Source organism: Triticum aestivum, chromosome 1A, assembly GCF_018294505.1.
Source record: "Triticum aestivum cultivar Chinese Spring chromosome 1A, IWGSC CS RefSeq v2.1, whole genome shotgun sequence".
NCBI classification, from domain to species: Eukaryota; Viridiplantae; Streptophyta; class Magnoliopsida; order Poales; family Poaceae; genus Triticum; species Triticum aestivum.
The window spans coordinates 536,655,786-536,664,006 of NC_057794.1; the positions used below are offsets into that span (position 1 = coordinate 536,655,786).

Consider the following 8,221-nt stretch of genomic DNA (forward strand, 5'->3'; position numbering starts at 1 on the left):
AGGTCGACTGATTCAAGGAGATTTCAGTGTCAGCTGCATGAGCCAAGTGTTCCGTGCCATTCTGTTGCTTACTCTAGTGCATTGCCGTCTTCTTCTTTTTTTCAAGGACACGTGGCGTATCGAGATTATAGATAGAAGATGCCAAGATGGCGAGTTATTACAACGTTACAACAACCGAACCCACGGTTGCACGAGCCCGAGACCGCATGTTGACTACTCGCTATCGCTCACTCTATCTATCCTGACTGTGAGCGATCTTGCCTCCCACAACAGTGGCGCAATCTTGCCGGGATGACTAGTACTCTCTCTGTTCCTAAATATCAAACCTTTAAAGATCTCAATACAGAAGCAAAATGAGTGAATCGACAAGTTTATATAATTAAGTAAAAAAGGAAAGAATTTCCTAAAAAAAGGAAGGAAAACTTTGGTCATTGCCTGGCCACAAGAGAGTGCCTACTTTGCTTACGTTTGGTAGGACACTTTGAAAGGTACTAGTAGTCGCACGTGGGGCGCATAGTTTCTCACTAACATGTGCAACTAAAGGGAAAGAATTTCAACGAAATTTCAATTTAATTTCCGATATTTCATATATTTCGGCGGGGTCCGAAATACTTGTAACCCTCAAATTTGGAGAAAGATTCAATCTAAAATTGAGATTAGGTTAACCGATGATTCGTGCGGTTTGTTTTAGTTAAGCAGAGAATACGCTTTATGCTGCCAAATGTAGTCTGTCGAAACTAAGCAGTAGTCAGTTACCCCTACATGCTAATCCCCGGGTTAATTTGGAGGACACAGAAAATGCATTAGTCAGCTGGTTGACAAGTTCTTGATCATAATAAGGTCAGAACTAGTTATTAACTCACAGAAGCACTAATAAAATGGCATTTCGGCAGCAGGCACATGACGTGGAGCAAAGTTATGAACTATGTATACAAGGAACTCATTGACTATCGCTTTAACAAGACATGGAATAAAACTAGACTGCTACTTGCGCCGTTCCTCGCCGGCCGCCGGCAGTTGGTCACGAAGAATTCTCCACACGGGAGCTTACTCCAACTGGAATCATTCGCGGGTTTCGCTATATATATATCGAGCGAGAGCGCGCCTCTCTTCCCCATCGGCTCCAGAACCAAATCATCCTTTTGCCAAGGCAGGCAGCATAGCTACTAGCTAGCCAACCCAAGCACCATTTCTCCAACACGAGCTCCGTTCCTTCCTTCAGCTCTGCCCCGGCCCCGAGCACATACAGAAGCAGAGCAGCGTCGTATTACGGTTTCATCATTCATGGGTTCTCCTACTCGTACCAGCAGTAGCAAGAGGGCCGCGTGGCCGTTCCTCGCCGTGCTGCTGCTGCTGGTGGTCCTGCTCCGCTGCTCGCCGTGCCAAGGCCGCAAGATGCTGCTGGCGGAGGAGCAGGGCGGCGGCGAGGTGATGCACTTCGAAGGCGGCCTGGTGCTCAGGGTGTCGCCGAGCCCCCATGGCGACGCCGACGACAACGATGGCGGCAAGGTGGCATCGGCGCCGAGCGGGTTCTCTAGGGCCGCGCGGTCGATGCGGTCCGTGCCCAGCCCCGGCGTCGGGCATTAACCAGGCTCGGCTCTTTCTTCCCCCGTCTCCTTCCAGAGAAGATAAGTTTGCCATGTTTACAGGGATCGGAGCTCTGCTTGTGCGTCGCCGTCGTCGTCGCCGCCGCTTTGTTTGTTCCTCGGCTTCAACTTTTTGGCTTTCAGATACTGTCCTAGTAACTAGTATAGAGCTTGAATGAATGAACTGTCCTTCGAACGGGGAAGGGCCTCGCGATTGTTTGTGCATGTACTGTAACCAGCTGCCTGATGCACCCTGAATTTTAACGAGGTCGGGTGATTCAAGCAAATTTCAGTGTCAACGCCACTCATGTCAGCCGCATACTCTACTGCTTTGTCGTCCTCTCGATGATGTTTTCGACACATGTGTCCAACCTTGCCGTAATCTTTGCAGAATAACTCTTTTTTTGCGGGAATCTTTGCAGAATAACTTGCACGTACTATATTAATAATTAGGGGGAAAATGAAAGAGAAGAGATGTCTTCTACCCCCCAAGACAACGGGTGCACACACGCATGGACCGTTGCACTTTCGTCGTCGCCCGGACATATGGGCCCCGGACACATGTATACTATCACATGATAAATAATGTGTTAGGGCAACTCCGTCGCGGTTCACCATAAATGTCCATAGACAGAAATAGGGGCGGCCTTCATCCAATTGGATCAAATTTAAACGAATATTTAACAAAAAAATGGACGAAATTCTTGCAGACAAGGCTATATTTATTAATTCTGGTATATTTTACAACCAAAAGTATGAAATTTCACAAAGTTTCACTTAAACCAAACGAATATTTAAAAAATAGTCTATAACCTACACAAGTTAACAGTCGGTGACCTAGTAAGCATGGCCTTGGTAGCCGCTGGCAACTCCAGCGGCGAAAAGGCCAGTCAAGATCGGCCGCCGCTGTGCGCTCGTGGCGCAGCCGCGCGGCTTCCTCCTCCTGGCGCAAAGCCTTGGCCTCCTCCAGTCAGATTCTGGCCTCCCTTTGGCTCTTCGCCGTCCGTCCAGAAAGGTGTCTGCATCTCGGCCGATTCCTCGGGTTTTTGCTCGCTAACCATTGGCTGACATGCCCACATTCCGATGCGAAGTAGCCTGGGTATTTCCATTAGTTTTCAAGCTAGCTAGGTCAAGAACGCTACTCTACCTGGGAGTCCCTATACTTAGTCAGTGCTACTAAGGCCTATGGCTCCGGTGTTGCATATAATTAACTCAATGATTCGTGCAGTTGGTTAGTTAAGCAGAGGAGACGCTTTATGCTGCCAAATGTAGTCTCTCAAAATTCTCCGTGTAGTAAAAAAACAGTAATCTGTTGCTCCTACGCACTAATCCTCCGGTTAATTTGGACACAGAAAATACAACAAGTCAGCTGGTTGACAAGTTCTTGATCATAAGGCCAGAACCAGTTAAGTAACTAATCCATGCATGTCATCGCCGGCGCATAGTAACAAAATGCCATTTCGGCGGCAGGACAGCCTTTTCTCCACACTAGTAAGCTGGCACAACACACGTCTAACAAAGTAGAAAACGATTTTCTCATTCATCTAATTATGACTTATGAAGCAATAAATAACATCATATATTAATTTCTGGATGCAAGATTTAAGTAAATAATTGCAGAGAAAATATTTAGGCAAGATTTTGGAACCTCTCGACTTGCAAATTGCAATGCACAGACAAGCATTTTTTTCGAGGAAACAAAAACAAGCATCTAACCGTTGTACTCCCTCCGTTCGTTTTTATAAGGCGTTTTGGAGAACTGATTTTAAACTATTTAGAGCATGTTTTGAGCAGGCTTAAATGTCTTATATAAGTGAACATAGGGAGTAATAAATAACTGGTAACCCAAAAATCTACTGTAGTTATGTCACAGCGTACTGGTTTTCTTATTCCATTATGGCAATTTCGGAGGTGGCTCTATGCTTTATCTACCCCCTACACAAATGAGTCGTATTCATCTCATGCATCAGATACAATTATATTCTTGTGAAGCGAGTTGATTATACAAGTATAATGTGTTGTTTCATCGCAGAAAAAACACAATATTCCATTCATGAAATCCTTGAGTATGCACGCACAAAAAAAATCAACTATACCCATATTACATCGCAAAAACAAGTATTTTAGTATTACAGCTTAAAGAAAATACATTTGTATTCCATCGCAAGCAAGGATATGTCAGTCGAAGTTAGTTTTACAGCCAGACCCATACAGGTAGATTTTGTCTAATAGAGGGGAAAAGGGAGGCCCAAAACCTCAGCCCCCCACCATGCATCCGGAACAACTATAACAAAATCATATCTTGAATGTGGTGTCATTGACTTAATGTTCCAATTTTTCCTAACGCCATACGAGGTGAGTCCATGAAAATGCTTTTTCTCCTCCTTTGAAACCTGATCGCCATCCACCAGTCATAGATGGGAGCGATGTTCTAGGAACTGGGGGAGACAACACCTGGTATCATGACCAAAAGGCCACCCTGGCCATACTTGCCTCGCAAAGCTGGCCGTCTCTTCACAAGAGCCACACGTCGGGCAAATCTCACTGCCTGGCCATCTCTAGCGCAACAGCTTATTGGCCATGAGGATGTGGCCATGCCAAACCAACCAGGATGAGGACCTCACTTTGTTATATATATGCAACCTAATACATAGCTCGAGGAAACAGAGCTTGCGTTCTTCAGTCAGGCTGCATTTACTCGCCTGTGGAAACAGAGCTTTAGTTTTTCTTATAGCCACTGAAGTCTGATATCTGCACACAACAATCTCCACATGATCAAGTTTGCTGAAACAAATTATCTCTGCGCACAACATTGCTAGTGTGATAAAATTTGCAACGTAAACTTATAAGTGCAAGGTCATATAAACAATCGAGTTTATCTTGTTAATCCTTTGGAACCAAAAGTAGCAATTGCAAAATGATGGTCTAAATTGACATTCATCAGCCTACATGCTTTATTTTGCCCTCTTTTAACTATATTTTGCCCTCTTCTAAAACAACATACCCCTCCCTCTTGTGTACTCGACGGAGGAATACAATTATGATGTACACAGATGCTTATTATGACCGATCCCTCTCTATGCACCTTAGTTTATATTCAGTCTCAAGCTGGCCAACACGAATCTACAATAAAAGTGACTGCAGTTACTTCTTCGGCTACTCGGCATGATGCTGCGGCTCAAGTCATCATACTGGAAAAAACATGGTCGCCTCCTCATTTCATCGCATAATGCTACCAGTAGGCTGAAGTCATGATGCTAGAAAATACATGGTTGCCTCATCTCATCAGATAATGCTACTGGTATTAAAGCAATTAACTCCCAAGACTCAAGTATGAATCCACACAAATGGCAATTGAGACCCACTATCAGTTTCATTCGCCAGAAGGGATACATGAGCGATGCTATCTTCAGACGTATTTTTGGAAATCAATACAAGAAAGCGCACAACTTAGCTAGGAACACTTTCTTCCAGATCCTTCTCTATTTCTTGTATGAATTATTGTGATGTTTCTTGCCCATTCAATCATGTTTTTAGCAGTGACATGTACTCAAATGTAATATGTTGCTCACAAGAAATGTCCCTCGAGGGAGCTTTTCCTTGAAAAAACATTGCAAACGATAATCTTTTTCTGCCAATCTTATTGGAAAACATAATCATGATATGCAAACGGCAACTTATAGGGAGCGAGAACAGATACCTAGGACTTTTAGTTGTGGAAGTAAGCAACGGTGGTGGTGGCTCCCACGTCCTCGGAGGCAGTGAAACAAGGACTCCGAAATTTCCTTGTTCATTGTTCAAGGGCTGCTTGGAAGGGAGGTAATTTAAAAATTAGTCAACAATAATACTTGGGATGTTTGATTCATATCAACTCATATTGCACAACAAAAAATTGCAATGAAAAACAGAGAACAAGAAAATGAGTATTCTTATTGTGGTATCTAGAAACTTGTTCTCCCAGTGGAAAACCTGCATGCATCGAAATATAGGACATCGTGGTGAACGATTTGAATAATATTCTTATTGTAGTATAGTGAGAGCAGAACATAGGGCACAAACCTATAGGGTTGGAATTTTGCATTGCAGAGACTACATGTGCTTATACAAGTTCTTAAACCTCCTAGAAAAAGGTACTTGCATTGGGCAATGTATCTTTAATTATGACGTTTGAAGTTTGATCACTGCCCGTATTCTCGCTTTAACCACCCACGGAGCAGGAAGAGGTTCCTGCATCGTGCACCGAAATAATCTAAACATTTATGGAAGGAAAAGTGGTCTGATTTTACATAACAGATGGAGTCAAATAGTGTCTCCAGCCAGATTAGTAGCAGTTTACTGATTCACTTCTATGTAGAAGTTATGTCTTGTATGAGCAGATTGGGGTGGGTAATGGGTCCCAGAAATTTCAACACTACATCTAAGTGATACGAAATTAACTCATTAAATAACTATTGTTCCCAATCATGCACAAGAAAACGGTCACAAATGACATACGCGAATGTAATCATCATTCCCACGGTCCCACCTCGTCCTGATTGCCAGTAACAATATTATGCAAAGAAAATTTGCATGAAGCAACAAAACAATTGATGTTTCTGATGGAACTCAGGCTGCAAGTGGACGCGGGCTGTCCGCGGTGCCCACGTCCAAGCCCACATAATTTACGATCGTGGACACCCACGGTTAGAGCACCGAGAGATGTGGGATTATGTGGGATGTCCCGCGGCGCCCACATCAAACCCACATCCCTTTTGAGTCGAACGTCAGTCGTGCGGATTAGCCCGATTATGACATGCTGCCATGGCCGCGGCGCCGCCGTGTACCTTCCCCATGGCCGCCCAGCGCCGCTGTCCCACTCCGCCATGGACGCCGTAATGTCGTCGTCAACCTCCGCCATGTACAGGTGCAGTTCAGTCTTCTTCTTCCCCTCTCTCATCTGTGATTTATTTCCTATCGACTACTACATCTTCAGCCAATTTCCTCTAAATTGTTCAGAGCAAAGCCGATTCATTCTACCCTGTTGAATCACGTATCATCTGTGGCCTGATAATGCGAGTCAGCGGTTGTGGTATCTTCCCTCCCCATCCAATCCTCCTTGATTTCTTCTTCTCTCAAGAACGCCATGAAGAAGCTCGCTGCTTCAAGGAACATCAGCTGCAAGCAAGCAGATTGCACCCTGCTCACCTCTTATTTTGATCTTATAACAGTGGCACTTCTAAAATCATTTTCGATGTGATTCTTCTACTGAAGCGACGCCCGCCGAACCACTGAGCTGCAACTTCGTAGAGGCAGAGGATTACCCCTCCCAGATAAACAAAAGTACTACAAAAAAGATATAATTTGCAGTGTCAACTCTGAAGATTCTCCACCTGATATAATGAAGCCTGAACTTCTCTGCTCCTTCCATGTCCATTGCAAAACAGAAAATATAAGCTTGAGCCTGTGATTTACATAGGGATTACGTGGGATGTGGGATGCCCACTTATCCCGTGAAAAATTATGTGGACATATGCTGGATTCCCACTAATACTACGGGGCAGATGTGGGCGTGTTTGCGGGCTCCTGCGGAACATCCCACTTGCAGCCTGAGATCGAACGCAACATATGTATCCCCTCGTCCAAGCACGGCCATCTTGAACCACAAGGATGTGCAGATTCACAATTCTCCAATCCAATGGCAAACACAGAAGCTAATCAAAATCAGCAGCAGTCGCGGTCACCACTCTCACGGCATTCCACGCACGCGGCATGAACAGCACGCGTCGAACACCTTGCCGCATATGCAATCAAAGGACGCAAGAGGGAAAACAGGCGAACCGGGAGCGGAGCTGCCCTCACCTCGGGGTCCTCGAGAGGCTGCGCGCCCGAGACCTCGTTGGCCGTTGCCTGAGACCTCGTTGGCCGTTGGCGCCCGGAACCAGTCGACGGTCAGCACGGTCCGAATCAGGCGCTGCCTGGCCTCCCGGTGCTCCTCGTCCTCGTAGTCGATGTTGTCCTCCTCGTCCTCCGACTCGAAGCTGCCGCCCCGACGGCCGCGGGCCCCCCTGCCCTGCGGCCCTCCAGCTTGTCGTCATCCTCCTCTCCCGCGGACACCCACCGCCACTCCATGGATGGCGCCTTCCGCATGCCAGCCGCCATTCCCGAGCTGTGGCCTCGATCAGATCGAGAGACGAGAGGACGGGGCAAGGCCAGGGAAATCCTCCCGCCAAGCTGAGCGGCTGCGGAGGATGATTGGATCGGCGGGCGGCGAACGGCGTGGGAGGCGGCCCGTCCGTGCTGTGGCGAACGGCTGGCGTCTGTTGGGAGGAGGAGGGGGAGTGGGCGAAAGTCGTGCGGGCGTGGTGCGCAGCGGTTTTTTTTTCTGAACGGCGGACAGGGTTAGTGATCGACGGATTACCGGCTTAATTCGGTGGCTTATAGCGTTAAACATGAAAAGATTAGGAGCCATTAGATCTTGCTAATGAATGGATCTGATTGTTTGGTTCTCCGCCCTCTCTTTCTTTTATAGGGGTAGTATAGATGACATGCATGGAGCAAAGCCACGCATACTCTATATTTACAAGGAAGGAACTCATTGACTATCGCTTTAACAAGACATGGAATAAACCTATAGACTACTTGCGCCGTTTCAAAAA

At 46.2% G+C, this 8,221-nt stretch overlaps 1 long non-coding RNA gene across 2 annotated transcripts; it reads right to left on the minus strand.

The window, feature by feature from the left end:
• Positions 1-3,687: 3,687 nt before the first annotated feature.
• On the minus strand, positions 3,688-7,941 carry LOC123064191 (uncharacterized). Of its 2 annotated transcripts, XR_006430646.1 has the most exons (4): positions 7,425-7,941; positions 5,646-5,813; positions 5,287-5,555; positions 3,688-4,337 (listed from the first exon to the last, which is right to left on the minus strand). It is a non-coding gene; the product is annotated as an uncharacterized lncRNA (long non-coding RNA). The 2 variants fall into 2 exon arrangements; XR_006430647.1 differs by lacking the exon at positions 5,646-5,813 and having other exon boundaries at positions 3,689-4,337; positions 5,287-5,390; positions 7,425-7,936.
• Between the last annotated feature and the right edge of the window lie 280 nt (positions 7,942-8,221).